This window comes from Anopheles nili, chromosome 2, assembly GCF_943737925.1.
Source record: "Anopheles nili chromosome 2, idAnoNiliSN_F5_01, whole genome shotgun sequence".
NCBI lineage: Eukaryota > Metazoa > Arthropoda > Insecta > Diptera > Culicidae > Anopheles > Anopheles nili.
Window position 1 is genome coordinate 61,562,315 of NC_071291.1, and position 17,967 is coordinate 61,580,281.

The window sequence follows — 17,967 nt, forward strand, 5'->3', positions numbered from 1 at the left end:
GCACGTTGAAAAGTTCCCGTGGTGCAACGGGTTTTCGAACGGTGCTCGTAAAAAGCCACGGAAATGGGACGAAAAGTGCCAAAAGGCGAGTATACAAATTCTAATCAACATTGCTAACTAAAAGCCTTTTTATGACGTTTTGCAAAAGCAACTGTTTTGTCAAACGAATGAACTTAAAATGTATCAACATTTATGAATCGATTAAGTGCAGTAGTAAGCAGTTTCGCTATTAGAGAGGCTCATAAATAAGTCCAAAATTCATTTAAATAGAACATCGCAGTTCAAGTATTCAAATTGCCTTTAAAATTTGACGAGTTTGCTTGTTCATGTCCTACTATAAGCCCTCTCATAAGCCTCAAGTACCTAAGCAAGCCAACCGAATATTAGCTTTTATGAACCGAGATTGCAAACTGTTTTTTTTTACTAATTTGCAGGATACTTTTCCCACCACTAGACCTTCAAAAAGGACCTCCATTTTATGCATTTACTTCCACCAAAAGCCCTTCCAAACACTTTTCACCCACCGTTGCACACCGGCGACGCAACCGCCAAGGATCCGCCCACGGTCCACGGAGGCGACACGGACACGGATCGGAAAATCCAATTACGCGTTTGTCGATTTCCATTTCCTCCCCCCCCCCGCTAGCCTCTCCTGCCACCCCGCCCACCACGCTGGGGCGTATGCGCGTTTTGTTGGCCCACCGTCGACGTCACCGGACGAACCTGCGACGAAATGGACTGCGACAAATTGGTATGGCCACGTGCCAGCAACGTTATTTGCCACCGCCGATTGACAATGGGTTCGGTACTCGGTGGTCTTGGACACACGAGCAAAAAGAAGAAAAAGAAGATGAAAAAGGGGAAAAAGCACATACACTCACACATAAACAGAGCAAAAGGAGCAGTAGGCGGCGAAGTTCGATCGATTTTATCGAATGCCCCAAACCGACGCTGGCCAATGTTGGATGGGATGTGTTTTCCATAATTGGAGCCGTGTGTTGGGAGGATGGGAACTAAAAGCGTCGTCTTACGACACAGATTTCTAAACACACCAAGACGGACCGTTTTTGAGCGCTTACAACTGTCACACACGCGCGCGCGCGTTTAGAAAGATTTCCAAGGAATCTTCCCCGGAAGAGGTTGGCGTGAATTTTGCTCACTTTTCGGGGAAAATCCACTTCACACCCAGGCGGGCTGGAACCAATCCAGGCTGATCGAACACACACACACACATGTCAGACCGATCGTGCCCGTTGTCCCTCATTTCCCTACGAGCAAGTGTGTGGGACTTTCGGCGCCAGAACGTTGGAATCGAGTAGGTAATTCGATGCCTTCAAGGCGGCGCCAGAATCCAGACCGACCGCGGGATCCTCCGACGTGTGTCTCTCGTTCTCTCGCTCTCTCTCTCTCTCTCTTAAGAGTGACATAAGAGGTCGTGTACGGATGGTTCTCGAGAAGCTGCGGGATGCGAATCCATCGAGATGCCCTCAGTGCCCTTAGACTATGAGTTTTTTTTCTTTTTCGTCGGTCTTCCTTTCTTGCCATAAACCGTTACTGTGGCTGTGGCTGTTGTTTTTCCCCAGACTCCGACCGCCCGTTCGTCAGGTCTCACGCTCAGTTTCGTGTTCCTTTAAACGCCCTCTCGACGACGGGGCCTGTCAACACACAAACGCGCGGGCGCGCGCCCCAAAAAAAAAGGGACAAAATAAGGGAACTACTACTAGCAGCAAGAGAAACAACCTCCCGTATCGGCTATCAACTACTCCTATCGATCGGTGAAGTGATCCACTCAGTGCCGGGCACACGAAGGACGAGACAAAGCAGGAGAATTCGGGAAAGACGGCTTCCCGGAACAGGCGGGCCGCGGTAATGAAACGATCAATCGCGTGGAAAGGGCCGCACGGTCGAGTGTGGTCTCAATCTCCATCGAGTTAATAGTTTTCGAGCTGCCCTCGAGTGGGGTCGAGGTTTGACATCGTGGCATCACCACCGCGGCCATGGGAAGTTAATACGCCGTGGTTAAGGGCGTAAGGAAACGACGGTTTGTAGTGGCTGGAAGACACGGTTCTAGTGTCAATTTTCGCTAAAGTTTCGCAACATCTTCACGTTCGATGGCAATCGAGTGCCTTCGAATTGCCATGTATGGCTAGTTAGTGCGTGTAAAGGGCATTGAAGGCGACTAGTAACGTGACATGTCCTGCTAGAAATAGCCCCAAAACTCGTGAAAATATAAAAGCTTATAAATGGACACATTTAATGAATAAGCGTTTTTGACCTAAGTTTAAAATAAAACGCTAATATTCTTATTTCATTCGCTCTCTTATGACAAATTTGGATGAGATTGACCGCTTGTTCTCGATGCTAAGTAGTACAGCTACTCAAGACGATAATGGACTAGGTTTTGGGAAAAATGTCTGCTCATCTGCTTTTAATATACACAAAAGTATGTATCCTTCGCCTTCGCTGCTGCCAAACGCCATCAGCATCACTCTTGTTAATGATTCAATTAATTCGCAAACGACATGTTCCTCCACACTGTCGCCTTCGGGTACATCGGTGCTCGTTAAACCGCCATCGAGAGGCACCCTGCGGATGTAAGCGAAGAAAAAGAAAACTCATCCCCCAATTCATCAATCCCCCGGCTTCCCCAGGTCGCCAGGAGTGGCGTCGTTTTGCCCCAAATGTATGCGCATGTCTGAGGGCTTTCTTTTGATGCTTCCGGCGTTCGCGCGCGAACATCGCCATTCCTTCGTATAATCAAATCTATTCGATCCATTCAGGGCAATTCCGCATCTCAAGTACCACCGGTGGATTTTCTTGATGGCAAAATTGCCAATTCATGTTTTATTCACCTTCTCTTTTCTTTTTTTGCTTTGCTGTGCGAACCCGCGCGGCTGATTATTCTCGACGACTCGCGGCATGTAGCGGATGCGCGAAAGGACGAAAAGGAGCGAGCTCCAACGGCACGTAAACGATACTCGAGTTTCTCATTAAAATTAGCATAAGCCACCGGATTTGGAATCGAATGCGGGCTGGATCGTTTGTGGCATCTTGTGCAACCGGCATCTCGGTAGGTTTTGAAAGGAATGGTTCGGGCGTCCGTTTTTGCGATGAGTCCTTTTTATTTTTTCTTCACGTGGCGTTTTCCACTGACGACTGCTGGGTCGCGGTTCCCAATCGATCCACCGCGGGAAGGATACTTCCGGTTGCTTTTTTGCATGCTTCTTTTTCCATCCGGAAGCTCCCAACGTCGTTCTCCCGCCGAGTGGAACCGAATAACGAGTACGTGTGGTTGTTTGTTTCCTTCGTTTACTCAACGTCTCACTTGAACGTGCGCTTGCTGGTCTGGTCGGGTCGATCGTAGTAGCTTTGATTTTGCCTTCCCGTCGTTAGGTGGCAACGCACCACCGTTACCAAGCGCCAACCGAACCAACCGATGCTGGTGGCACAAAAGTTTAAACGATTCCCGCGCACTTGGCACTTTTTTTTTCGCCATCGCCATCGATCGGCAATTTTTTTTTTACTCACTTCTTTTCGTTCATCTTTACTTTCTTACCCGGCTCCATCTCGTCCTGGTTGCAGCTCGATCGAAGCTTTTGCGTATGCGGGCGCCTTCTCTACATCTCTCGAGCGTAAATTGATGTTGCACGCTGACGTTGTGGCGTGGAGTGCCTTCGCTCGAAAGGGCTTTTCTTGCCTTTGTGTGTGCCCGCGTGGTAAGGGCAAACTGCACTGCTGTTTTTTTAGTGCCCTCTGGCTCTGTCCCCTCCCGCAAGCCTTTGATGGAGGTTTTTTTTTTTTGTGTGTGCTTCTTTCTTCGACCAAAGCCGTGCAAAGTTGAAACGAGCGCGCGCGTACCGAACGCCAAAGAATGAGCGAGGAATTGCAATTTTGTGCGGAACAAAGAGCCGAGCAAACTAGCAAAAATAGAGCAAGCACGAAAACATCCTTGATGCTGCTGCTGCTGCTGCTGCTGGTGGTGCCGCGATTGAAGCACACAATCGCGGCGAGATGAGCAAATCGAAACACCTTTGAATGGTCAAAGAAGTGATCCCCGGAAGCAGGTTGACTTCGACGCAGTGGCGTGACGCAAAATGGAACGCAGACGACAATTACACCAGCGAGGGCGCCATTTTATTCCTCCTTCTTTTTTTTTCTTTTGCGTTTGCTTTCGTTGCATCGCTGGAGCGAGAACAAACACCGAGAGATGTTTGTGTTTGGAGTGCTTGCAGCATTTGCTATTTTCTCGATGTTCTATTCAGTTGGCTCAATTTGATCCATTCTGTTCATTGCTTGAGTGAAACGTCTATTGATTTCGAGTATTTTTGGTGTGTTTTTGTACACGTTTTTAATCTAAAAAGTTCCTTAAGTATCCTTTACATGTTTCAATTTCATGCTTAACCCGATAAGTCGAGGGGAATTTAACACAACAAAGTCACACAACGCCTTCTACGACGAGTGCGATTTAATCAACGTGTGAATAAATTTCCAAACCCCAAAACCGAGTCCCAAACACACGGTTGCTTCCCAAATTTATTGCATCACCTTGCGAAACTACAATGTCGCCCTTGGGTGGCTGGAAGGGCTATTTATTTCGTCCGATTCCATCACATCGCGGAAAGCCTCGGCCGCCCGGGGGCGATGAAATGAGCAACAGCAAAAATAAAAAATAAATCGCCCGAAATAAAGCCGACGCGAAGATATCCCCCCTCGCTACGGTTCGCGATTTCCTTCCGCCCGGGGACACGAGGCAACCGCGAAGCCATCATATCCGCTTCCCGGTGCGAGAGTGCGCAAGACGGCGCACCAACACCAACGCGTGGCGACCATGGCGGCGAGTTTCGAGGAGTATCGTAAGGCAGGCCTGATGGATGTGCGAGCAGCGACTCTCGTATCCTGTAGGGGGCCGACCACCAACCGGCAGCCGCGTAATGGCGGCCGTATTTGTCGGCTCCTTGCTCCTGGACGCGTGCCTGTGTGTGTTATGTGTGTTTCACAGCGGGGTGGGGGGAAGCAAACACGCTCCAACACTAGCAAAAAACCCGACCCGACTGGACGGGTCCTGATGGCCATCTTCATGGCTTGTCCTGTTGCGGAGTGTATATGTGTGTTTATTTTTTTTTTTATTTCTCCCATCGCCTACTGTTGGAAGCTGATTCCCCCATTTCAATGCACGTTGCTCGCACACGCATACTAGCACGCTCGGCCGTTTTGTCGCCGTCGGTCGTCACAAAACAAAGTGAGCTGCGTTTTCTTCGCACAAGAAGGGGGCCCCATAAAAGGCCATGTTGTGCCATGGCAACCCACCGAATGGGCGATTGTGCTGAAAGAGTGCGCTCGAAGGTTTGCTGCGCTCGGCTGCGAATAGAAGAATGGACGCGACCAATGCAACCGGCCATAATGGGAGAGCCACCGGGCTTGGGTTTGCTATATACCGGTGGTGGAGCAAACGTACATGTACACGTAGACGGCGCGACCTCGTGAATAGGATAATAGAACGGAGGTGAATTTCGGTCCACACAGGGACACGGGGCACACCGGGCAAGGACTCGCTCGCGTTTCCGCGCTGTGGTGAATTTAATTGCGAGCGAGAAATAAGCGCCCCCGAGAGAAACAGAGAGACAGGGGAATCCTGGGAACCATCACTTGAGCTTGGGGGCTTGGTGTTTGTGAATGGCAGTGCGTGACGGTGCGTGTATGTGCCCTTCGTGTTGAGCCTTGAGAGCAGGCACGAAAGAAAGTGAGAGAAAGCGAGAGAGAGAATGTATGTGTAAAATGGAAATGCCGGGAAAATCCATCCTCGGTGTCGTGGCTGGTTGTGGACCGGGAAAGGTGGAAAACCGGGCAATATTTTCACTTGCGTGTCGCCACCCTAGGCCCGCGCTATTGCCATCCGTGATCATGAAAATGGCCGATAGCATTACACACGCCGGAAGTGGCATTTTCGCTGTGCTCTTTGCCGCTGCGAGCTGGGAATGTTATTCTCGGAGGGCTAATTTTTCCTGCCGCTGCCAGCGCAACCTGACCCTCTAGCAGGATGGAGTTTTATAACAGCGAGTAATAAAGTGAGATGTGTAAAAAAAAGCCCAACGTTTCCATTTCCGATGGTGCGAAAAAGTGGAAGTCCACGTGCATTGTGGGGTTGAGAGTCGTAATCAATTTCGAAAGTTAAAATAACCAAATTTGTAAGCCCAAGCCAATTTTTGTGCACCTGCTCGCATTTTACAGCATGAAAATGGAGAGAAATACTTTGTGAACCCTTTTCATAACGATATGGAAGCATAGAAATATCCTTTAAATCTATACGACTGTTCGAAATGAACGTAACTGATGTACGAAAACTCATAACACTGAATTTATCGGTTTCCCAATTAGTAATTTATGTACCAATTTTATTTGTGAATATAACTCAGCACCTTAAAAAATATTTTTAATACTATCACATGTGTAAATGTTAATAATAATCACGTTAGTAACAATAATTGTCAAAACGAATGCCATAAGGTAGGAAACATTTGAAATTTAATTGTTAAATTCTTCCATGATCTCCCACTATATGAGGTGTTGATACAACAATCCTATTCCAACAACACTTACCTGCTATATATGGCGCAAATAAAGGTATAAGAATTATTTGCAATTTGAATGACTGTACAATATTTTTGTTAACAATAAGTATGAAATACCGATGTAAAATTTCAACGGTTTTTCTTGTTAAAAGAAGCTTTTGTAAAGAAAATTACAAAGCTTGTATTAGCAAGAGATTTTTTACCGGCTGTTTTCAATTCGTCATGAGTAACATTAATGCAGTGAATCAATGATGGTTAAGCGAAACACTAATTGATACAATAGTTAATGCTTAAAAACTATTTGTAGAATGTAGAATGGAATAGGAAGTGAATAAAAAACAATTATGTTCTCTTATCAATTGTGTAAGGATCGATAGCATGAAACCTTAAGGATCTAAAACAAGTGTTTGATCAGTCATTTGCCTTTTATTTCTTTATGGTCTATTTTTTAATTGCATTTATTCTTCGTTCGAATAAAGTAATAGATGTGGAAAATTAATTTTGTTTCAAAAGTTTGTTTTTGCCTACAGAAAAGCTAATCTTGGATTACCTTAAACATGTCAAATGTGAATCATTTTCCCAATGTGCGGTATTTTAAATCGTATTTTATTGCTACCAGATTAAATAGGGTAATCCTCATGAGATTCTAAATCCCAGAACTAGCTATCGCACAATCGCTCGTCGATTCATGGAAGCATTTGATTCAACATGTTTAGCAATCGTGTTTATTTGCGGAATAGAAGTTAATCGCAAACGAGATTCGTTTGAGAGCAGCAATCGAACATTACGAATTGCAGCAACCGTCAATTGTCAGCTCCCAAGCGCCTAAACATAGCTATGCGTGGGTTCATTCCTCTGGTGGAAATGTGTGCTATTTACGTTCCCCGAAACAACATCCAATTCGTCCTATATTAATTCTGAAACGTGTATTTTAAGGGGTATTATTTACACATAGCGGCGGTCTCAAACCCAATTGAACCGGCGGGCACGAGTTAATTTTCCAATTAAATCGAGATAACACATTGAATATTGATCATTCTCTGACACCGGCCCATCATCATCAATCCAATTGAGATAAACTGATAATAGAAAGTACGTGATTTGGGAATTGCTATTGGAAAGTAGGCGTAATTATCGGCTGTGAATGGATAATTTGATTAGTCTCTTTTATAACCAATCGATTGACGTGGAAAAAGGAATAATTCATGATCTGTTAAATGTATCCTGAATTGTTGGTGATAAATAAGCTGCCATTTATTTAGGATGTTTAAAACCTTATATACCGTGCTTTATTCAGAATAGAATACAATTCAACCATGGAGTAATCTGAGCCTATATATCGGTATCTATTAATAATTTGGTCTCAATAAACTATCTATAGATTTTAAAATGCATTTCATGAAAGTTTACAGGATAACTAGTTTTATTGAGATATTAACAATGAATGTAACGTATATCATTACAAACAAAATATCTTCATAATTTTAAAAACAACTGCTGTAGATGAAAATTAGTTTAAGCTAAATATTAAAACCTATTTATAAATGATCCAATGTATAAAATAAGGTGTTTAAAAATGAGTTAAAATTGCATTCATACATTTCAAGTATTAGTCAAGTGTTTAATAACATCATATTTACATTCACCAATATGTACCGTATTTTATCGAGTATATTGCGCATTGCATCGCCCCTTAATTTTTCAACCAAGATTTGGGAAAAAAAAACATTTCGAAACAAATTTATTTGCAAAAATTAAAATAAGTAAGTTTAATCATCAAATAAATTCACTGAATTTTTCATCATCTCTGTCAGTCTCATCAAGTTTTATATTAGCTACATGTGAAAGGTCTGAATCGTCATCTTTGCAGAGATCGTGGTAAAGAAAACCAAAGCAAAAGTATTAACCAGCTTATTTTACTATATACTGTTTCATCCGGTAAATCTTTCTCTGCACAAAATTATTAAGCTTGATGATTTGGTTACTTCCGAATATATGCCAAAGGCCGAATATGCACAGGAACTCTATTTTATCAACATTTTATTTTGAAAAAAAAAATACGCACTATACTGGATTAAATAGGGTAAATCATTCAGTTCAAACATGCACGTCTGATTGCAAGGAGAATATTTCAGCTGCAATAAATCACCATAAAAGTTTTAATTTTTTCAACTAAATTTTGATGTTTTTTCAGCTGAATAACATTCTGTGAAATAATGTTGAAACATTCGCATTGTCCGCAATTGTGTTTTTGTTTGTAATGGAAAAGAAGTAAACTTGTAGAAAAAGTAAAATTGCATACTACAATAATGATGTTATTTTCGAGAATACATGTAAAGTTATCAACTATTAGTGTGTTACGTAAATATTAGCTAACTATGGCTGGGATAAAATCCTCATCCGCAGAACAAATTTTTTTCAGAAAAGTTGTTTTCTCAAGCCAAAAACTATATACCGTATTCACCCCGCCAATGTTCTGTATCAAGCGCAACGAATTTAGGAATAATGCACCTTTTTCAACCCCACTATCTTTTGGTTCTCTCACCACCAATCCACCGCAAGCACGGCCAAAACGGTAGGCGCATTAGGAAAACAACCAAACCACCAACCACAGAAGCAAGGCAAACAACCCGACAAAAGGGCAAAGCAAACTAGCAATCGCTCGATTTTTGATGGGTCGATAGGCGGCCGGAGATTATTAAATATTTAAAGGCAACATGCCACCAACGAAACTATCCCCTTTCTTAGTCGTGTGAGGCGTAAAATTTGCTCGGGCCCGGTCATCGTGGGCCAAACAACAGGCGGTGCGATAGCGCAGAAGACACCGGTCGATGTCCTTCGTGCGCATGTCCTTCCCTCTGTCGAAGGAAGCGTCGATTCGCACTCCCGGAAAGAACCATCCCTGTGAAGAGTGTGGCACAAATTACGTTACGATCGAAGGGAAGTCCCGCCAGCAACGACAAGCCCTGGATTGTCGTTGCGGGGCGTCCCTCGGAAAATCTGCCGGCGCGTGGAGTTTTCAGTTCCCAGCGAAGGAAACCTGGACACGCACGCAGCGACGCTACAAATCGACCTCCATCGGGTGAATCGGTATTTTAAGTCCAATAAAGAAAAAAATAAGCACGATGGAACTAGGCTCAAACCGACCGCTTGCATAAATATTCAATGACTCCTTCGCTTCGCTTGAAGGTAACAAAAATGTGTACGCGAAAGCAAGCGCATGGAAACGACACGCAATTTTTCGGCAGGTTGCGAAGGGAAAACAACGTGACAACCATCTAGGAGGCTTTGGGATATATGCCCGAAATTGTGTTAGTGGTTAATAAACATTCAATGGGAATTTGTTCGAGTGGTTATTTAGTACATGTTTGGGATTCGCTCGCCGCGCGGTGGATGTGGGTTGATGGGTGTATATATTATTCTGATTCCCGCTAGGATGCGTGGAAAAATCGGCCTCCACGAACAAAACGAAATGCAAATGGAAATGGCACTCACACGCTTCGTTGGAGATTCGTTTAGGGGGTTCGTTGACTTATAAAGAATGTTCAAATTTGAATTACTTCCAAACGTGTACTTAAGATGTCACTCTTTTTTTGCTGAACCTTTGTTTTGGAGTGATATGAGTGTGATATCAAGGAATTTTGTGGCAATAAATTGGAGAAACTAAAGGCTAATCGCATGAAATAAATTATTAAACGCGTAGGAAATAGTTTTAAATTCAAAAACATATGAAATCCATCGTTTTGTTGAATCTATCATGAGTATGTCAAAATTTATGTTGAAAACAGTCCTATTTAATATTATTCCGCACTGATATGTAAAAAAACGTTTTATATGATTCTATTGAACAGATTTAACGTAATTACATTACACAATCTTATAAACACTTTTTTACTTCAGCACAAAAAACGCGCTTTAATTAAACATTCGTTACAATATCCTGCCTGGATTAGACATTGAAAGTGGAATACGGCCTTCAAAAGGTACGCTCCTTGCATAAGTGCTCGAATCGTCCCTTCCGTCGAAACTGCTGACAGTTTTAGCCACGCCTTCCGACGAACTGCCGGTCCTTCGTCCGACCGATCGATATACGCTGCGCCATACAACTCCGTTCCAAAGGGGTTGCTAATTAGGGTTTATCAAACATTGTGCAAGGCTGCTAACCCTTGGGTGTTCAAGCAAGTTTTCAATGGTGCATTAATATGCTTCATTTTCGAAATTGAAATGCATTGCAGCTAGATTTAAAGATGTTGTGGAATCAAAAAAGAGCTCAATAATTTGTTTCTTAAAGAATGTTTTTACTCGCGTTTTCAGAGATTTGTGAAGCGAGGTTTTCATTCATTTAGGCTCACCAAAATTTGTGTCAATAAACGTACGCCCACGGCCGTTTGTTGCTTGAAGGTGTACAACGCGTTAACCGGCTCTAATTCAGCAAGGGGTATAATAATTGCGAAGCCATCGTCTCCCTTTCAAAATCCTTTCCCGCCGCGATGATGATGTTTTGCGGGGTCCAAAGGCATGGAGACCTGCGCAACCATTCTTGTCAACTTATCGCCACAACAATGCCGATTGCAATAGCAAACGACACAATGCGCCGTGCAAAAGTGAGCACCGGGAAGAAGGGTGACAGAAGGCTCCAAACCAGCCATCATCATCCGCTCGGTGTGTTAAAGGGACGAACCCCACACAAATAATACCCTCCACTGGGGGTGCTGAGTGAAAGGATCGATCCAAGCAGTCGCCCGCGCGTCTATGCCACCTAGTTGACAGTTCCAAGTCCCAAGGGTCTTGTAGCTTTCTTCAGCGTTTTTTTTTCCCTTCTCTATCATGCCTTCGTTGTGTTTTGGAAGGCCTTCAGACCACTGGGAAAGCAGTTTTACTCGGCCGCGTGTGCTTTTCCGTCGCTGTCATCGCCCCGTCACCGTACCGATAGTGTGCCGTGTGCAATCACTCCAATTATTAACGACCGCCTTGCGCCCTTCAAACGGGCCCGGCGTAACGCACACCCGTAACGCATCCTTTCCACATCGGGCGACCTGGGAAAAGGGCGTTTTGTTCGCCTGTCGCCGCGTGATGCGCAACTTTGCGTTCGAGTTCCCGCGTGCTGGGCGTGCCCTTCGGTGACGTGAAGGGGAGTTACGGAGGAGATGGGGGGACCCGAAACTATCGAGATTGACAAATTGAAAAAGTAGTTCCGTCCTGCTTTTTTTTTCTTTCACCACTTCCTTCGGCTTCGTTCAACGCCGGCGTGTTGGCGTTCGAAGCGGCTGTCAGAAAATGAGGTTATCGTGAACCGTATTGTTACGGCAACCGAAAAAACATTTCGCTTTCAATGGGCAACAAATCGATGCTTGATGGAGCGCGGAGGCGATAGTTCGACAAGCGGGACAATATGCGATGGCGAAACAAATAGAAGCAAAGAAAAAAAACGCATCCCACCCGGCTTATGACATCCCGTGGGCGTAGGTCAAAGGTGTGATAGGTGAAACATTCCAGCAGCTTTGCGAAGGGGAAACCAATATCCTTCCTTCTGCCGGGTGTCATCATATCGCTGGTAAAATGATGAACGAACGAATGCGTGCGTGTGTACGCGTGCTTTGTCCTGTATCCTGGGTTGGCTCGATGAATGAACCGAGCCGTTTGCCAGTTGTGTAGAACGTGTGTAAAGTTTTTTTTCCACCGCTCACACCTTTGAAATTCACTCATAAAAAAACCCAACATTCCACAGGCGCGTTATTTTGCGCTCCCTTCGCCCTGTACCACGTCACGGCCGTGCTTTGTGTGCCAATAAATTCCTAACGAGATGTACGAGGTGTGAGAAGAATACAAATAAAACACCACCAGGACATGCACACACTTTCGATCGACAATAACGCCAACAAGAGCAGAAAATATTAACAAAACAAAACAACGGGTTACGAAATTTGATGCCAGCGAAATGGGGAAGGATCCTTGCGGAAAACAGGACGCACGCAAAGCCATGGCAAGACGCGTTGAAAAGGAAACCAGTAGTCAACGTTAGCGGAGATGAAAACAACAACAAGGACAGCATGGGCGGTTTATTTTTGTAAGATTACCCATTTTTCACTTCCTACACGGTCCCTTTCTCTCTTTCTCTCTCTCTCTCTCTCTCGAGTCTCCGTTCCCCATCCGGCACCTGGTGTGTCGACATTTCTAATCCCACGTACGGCCTATTAGCATCCTTTCAGTTGCCCATCGCACAATCGTCTAATTTCCTACCGCTGCCGTGGTTCGTCTGCCCACGCGGGTTCCCGAAGGGCCGCTTTGTGCTGCGTGCGAATAGTGAAGATATTTTCCCGTTCCCGCTGCTAAATGCCCTTTATCTCATCAGCTCGTGACAAGATTGCCTTTGGATTTGTACGTTCCTTTTATATATACATATATTTTTTTTTTTCGTTTGCATGCCCATTTTCGCACCTTCTTCGCGCGGTCTTTCCCATTCTAAGATGTTCTTACCGGCCGGCCTGCGGGCGTGATGAGAAGATATGTGATTATTTTGCTTTTTAATCCTTTTTTTTTGCTCCACTCTGCCCTTCATGTGTCTTGCATCCATGAGCGACGTCAATCTCTGCTGCCTACGCCAAGCCAAAAGCAAACCGAGCCATCGAAGCATGCCGTGGCCGCAGCGACACGAGCGAGAGAGAGAGAGCGAGAGAGTGAGCCTTCGAGCGATGTTGTTGTTGGGATTTTCGCACCCGTCCAGGCCTACTCCGTTTCGAGTGGTTTCAGCACGGCAGAAATACGATATTGTACCGTTCCGGGGTCCTGCCTATCCTGCCACCGTGCTGAAACCGCAAACTACTCAATCGGATCCTTCCCGCGTCAGTTGTGAACGTTCCGTGGCCACTGGCACGCTGGCTGGCTTCGATTTCCTTCCATTCTGCATTGTAAATCACCCACGAAAAGGCACACACAAACACACACGGTTCTCGTGTGCCGGCCAAAAGTGTTCGGAGAAAAGGCACGCCGTTTCATAATCCACTTAGAAACTGTTTAAATTCGTCCAAACAGAGCACAAATTGGTCAGCTGTAGACCCGGGGTTCATCAGAGCCATCGACAAAAGGCGCACGCATGCGTTCCCGGAAATCCATCCTTCCAATCGACAATGGGATTTTGGGCCTAATCCGCCCGTTCTTAGGTGAAGATTACAACGAACCACCAGCACCAGCAGCAGCAGCAGCAACAGCCAGTTCGGCGCGCGAAGTGGGTGAAAAGTGTTTCCTCAAGTGTTTTCGGGCGCGTAGCGAATTGTGGAAAATGACCAACACATTTGGGTAGCGTTTCGGGACAAAAAAGGACACGTCCTTCGGGTATTTGTTGCGAATGGCCGTAGAAGTCGTTTTCCGAGGCGCAAAAGAAAGCATATCCTTTGGAGGGCTCTCGATGGTCGTGTTGAAATGAGCGACACAAAGCGCTCGTGGGAAAACAGGATGATAATGGTCGTTCTCGGTTGGTCTGCTTTCGTGGCTCTGTTATCGATACATTTGGCGGGAATTGGCGCACGGAAAAAACGACCATTTAAAGTCGTACCCACAGAGCTGGATGGTGCTTCAAAGTGCCGTTTCTTATGCGGGAGCACTTTGGGTGCATGTGTGGCATAAAATAAGCTCGTACGACGTGAAAGCTCCTCTTTCAGCGCTTCGTAATTAGGTGACGCTATAGAGCTCACTATTTTAATTATCCCCACCGGTGCATTACAAATGCTGGGCCCCGGCGCACCCACAAAAGAGCGAGTAGAAAATAAAATAGAATATATAGGGAAAAAAAGAAGAGGGAGAAAAAAACAACAACAACAATGACGTGTTGAGGACAACGTTTGTGTATTTAACATGTGCACTCCAGCGCAAACCCAACCCGACTTTCCCTCCCATCCAGCCCTCCCCCTCTCCCCCATTCACCCAGACACCCCGTGAAATAGAACCCAAACAACCGCGGAAACGCCGCATATCCTTTTGCTATTTTTTTTTTGCTGCCATTAATTAGCCTTCGTGCTTCGAAAGGTGAAAACGGCCCACCTTTGCCGGCGCCCGTCGCATCCTGTGCGCCATCGGTGCATCTGTCGGGCATGCAGCCGGGCATGAAGGGAACGCTCATTTCCTCGATGCTGCAGGGCCCAGGAAACGTGTGGAGCAGATTAACCCACTTTATTAGCGGCAATGGGGAAGACTCGGCCCCGTCGCAGCTTCACGGGCATATTTGCGTTCTCTCGGAGTTTTCTCTCTCTCTGCCTTTCTCTGGGAGCTATCCCCACTATCCTGGCTCAGAATTTTGCTTTTTTTTTTGCACCACATCCTAACCCGGAGGTGGTTCATCATTTGAAGCTCCACCGGCGCCAAGGAGTTGGGGGAGTTGACGAGGTGACAAAAAAAAATGCATTCCACTCGGAACGGGACGGTGTGTGGTGCCGTTTACGTGCAGTAGCAACCGTTGGGGATGGTTTTGCAGGACGGTTTCTTCGGGCTCACGCCCCAGAACGTGTCACTTTTCGTCCCCATCCCAAACGGGACTGGGGTATTGTTTCCTACCCAGCATAACGTTTTTCTACCAACTTAAAATTCCGTGGAATATTTTGCTTATAGAAAAAGTGATAAAGAGAGAAAGCGAGAGAGAGTATGAAAAGTTAGTGAAAGCTGGATGCAAAAATGAGAATCAAAAAACGACTAAAGAAAGGTTGATTTCAGTGGCCTCTGTACTTTCCCTAGCATACAGGGAAAGTAAACATGAACTATCAGCATAAACTGCTGACATTAATGTGTGTGTGTGTGTATGTGCGAAAGAGAGCCACGCAAATATTAGCGAAACGAAAAGAGAAGGCAAGCACTAGAACAGGCCGCGTAGGTTTCTATGAAATGCATCGTATAATAAGAGTGGAACAAATAGGAGAAAAATAACAGCTACTCAGCTACATCCCCCTTTTCGATCCTTGCTCCGTCCGTTCCCTAGCAACCGTGCTCTAATGTCATCTGCTTCATCCAAGCAACAGCAGCAACCCTTCACGCTGCCAACCGCGTTCCATCCGAGCAAGCTGTGCCAAACCCCAACCGCCGTGTACATTCGAAGCCAATGTACTGATAACAATGACTAAAGGCACACCACATATGTGTGCTGTGTGCGTGTGCCTGTGTACGTGTGCCTGCTGTGTGAGTGCGTATTTCTGCACACGCGAGCAACGAGAGTAGGCGCATTCCAATCCTGCGCCCGGTCTTTTTTATTTTCGTTGCTTGCCCCATTCGTCCCTACAGGATTTGTCTCGTTTCGTCCGTTCCTCCGCTAGAGGGACCCTCCACTGTGTGCCCTCTCAGTTCTGCAGCAGCAAGGATACGCTCCGTAACCGGCGGCGAGTGGATCCGGATTTTCCTTGCGCGACCGTGCTCTCTCTCTCTCTCACACACACTCTCGCTCATTGCGTCCGTTTCCTTTTCCTTCGCGCGAACGGCATCGCGAAAAAACGGTTCCATTTGTTTGTTTTATTTCACACCTTAAATTTTTGGCTTTATTATTCCGGCGCGCGAAGAATATCCGTACACCGGCCCTAACCCGTCACCGAGAGCTGATCTGGGTTGTGAGGTTGCGTTTTTTGGTGGCGTTGCGCTTCCCTTTCCGGGCCCGAAGAATGGGGGTGGAGAGAAGGACACACGCGTGGGGGCCAAAGCGGGGGATTTTTCTTTTCCCTTTCAGCGGACCATTCGCACCACATCAGTTTGGCTGGGCTGTGTTTTGTGCACATTTGCTCATTCCGTGCCTGCCTGTCTGCAATCGTTATTTAGAAACGGGCAGAAAAAAAACAGGTTCGTATTTTTTTTTTGGTTTTTGTAGCCCCAGAAAAGTACTAAGGTTTGTGAAATGTGTGCTCTCTCGTTATGAAAGTTATCAAACTAAATCTGTTTTGAGTTTTGGTTAATCAACAATATTTATTTATCGACCAACCAGAGAAAAGAAGTAATTAAAAAAAATCTCTGTTCATTCCAGGTACTTTTTTCATATTTGTAGTACACTTAATAAACATTTTCATATATATTTGTACTTAATTAAAAACATGAAATATTAAAAAAAAACTCAGAGAAACTGCAAGCTCGTCAAACCGCTTAATTTGATTTCAGCGATTGCCGTCGGCAAATGGTACATTTGAAAAAAGTCTAGTCTTTATGCATGAAGCTATTCGTTGCTGATAGAAGGAATTTCCGCTATTATGGTTGTTTTTACGGAACTATTTTCGGAACGTTGCCAACACAAAACAACTGCCGCAAGTTATTAGAACGATCCCTTATCGCTGTACGCACGGGCTTCTTTTAACTTTAGCTCCCAGCTGATAATACATCAACCTTCCTTTGCACCAAACAAACAACGAAACACCTGCGGGATGCACATGATAGTAAGAAATCACGCACGTACGCCACCACAAAACAGGATGTTTTCGGCCGAACTATTAGCACTTGACACATTAACCCGCGTGCGCGGGGCCCGAGGCTCATCATAATTTATTCATAATCAGCCTGTCTCACTGGGTTAATTGATTCTGGGCGCCCATGCTGCCCCCGGGCATTCTTTTATTCTCTAGCACGAACCGCAGGAGAAAAAAAAGAGGGCCATCTACCCACCAACGCTCGTTAGGTGATGATGGAATGGCACCAGCTAAAGGGTTTCCGCGCGCGAGCGTGTGGCAAAAATGCTGCTGCACCGGACCAGAAGCGCTAGGGAAAAAGAGCCAGAGGGCCGAGCTCCGGCCGTTGGATGCTGCTGCTGTTGCAGGACATTTTGTGTGCCGATCGGAAGGATTGTCGCACGTGTGTGTGGCTGTGCACGATGCAACATCCCCGTGAGTCATGTTGCGCAAGTAAACCGCGGTCCCGAGGCACCATCGGGGCACTCATGAGAAACGTGCGAAATTAGCCGCGCGCCGAGTGAGCGGTAATTTTCCACTCAACGTGCGGGTTTTTTGAGTGTTTCGAGGAAAAAGTGTGCATGCATTATTCATTTTGTAGGAAATCTTTTTTTTTTCTCTCGTGCCTACACTAAACATAAGGTGGAGGATTAAATGGGCGGTTGTATTGATCCGCTGGTTTGAGGTTGTGAGATGACAAATTGATTCCTATGCCAACGGGTGGAGGCGGAAAATAAATACAACATAGTAAGCGAGGCATCCTTCGCAATATTATAGTTGAATACAAAATAGAACCTACCATAGCAACCATCGATCTTTTGTCATTCGTGGAAATTTATGTATAAACTCTACGATTAATTCGATTATCGTTGCACTAAAAAAGGCTGCATTAATGCTGATCAAATAAAACGTGTAGTAAATCATCTTGCATCCAATACTGACCAATACAGCGTCAATTAAAACCAGTTCGATAGAAACGATGCTACTGCGTGAGG

The 17,967-nt window shown here is 45.4% G+C and overlaps 1 protein-coding gene across 1 annotated transcript in view; it reads right to left on the minus strand.

The window, feature by feature from the left end:
* Positions 1–17,967, minus strand: part of LOC128731449 (paired box protein Pax-6-like) — a 43,589-nt gene that overhangs the window by 23,839 nt on the left and 1,783 nt on the right. The window lies entirely within an intron of this gene.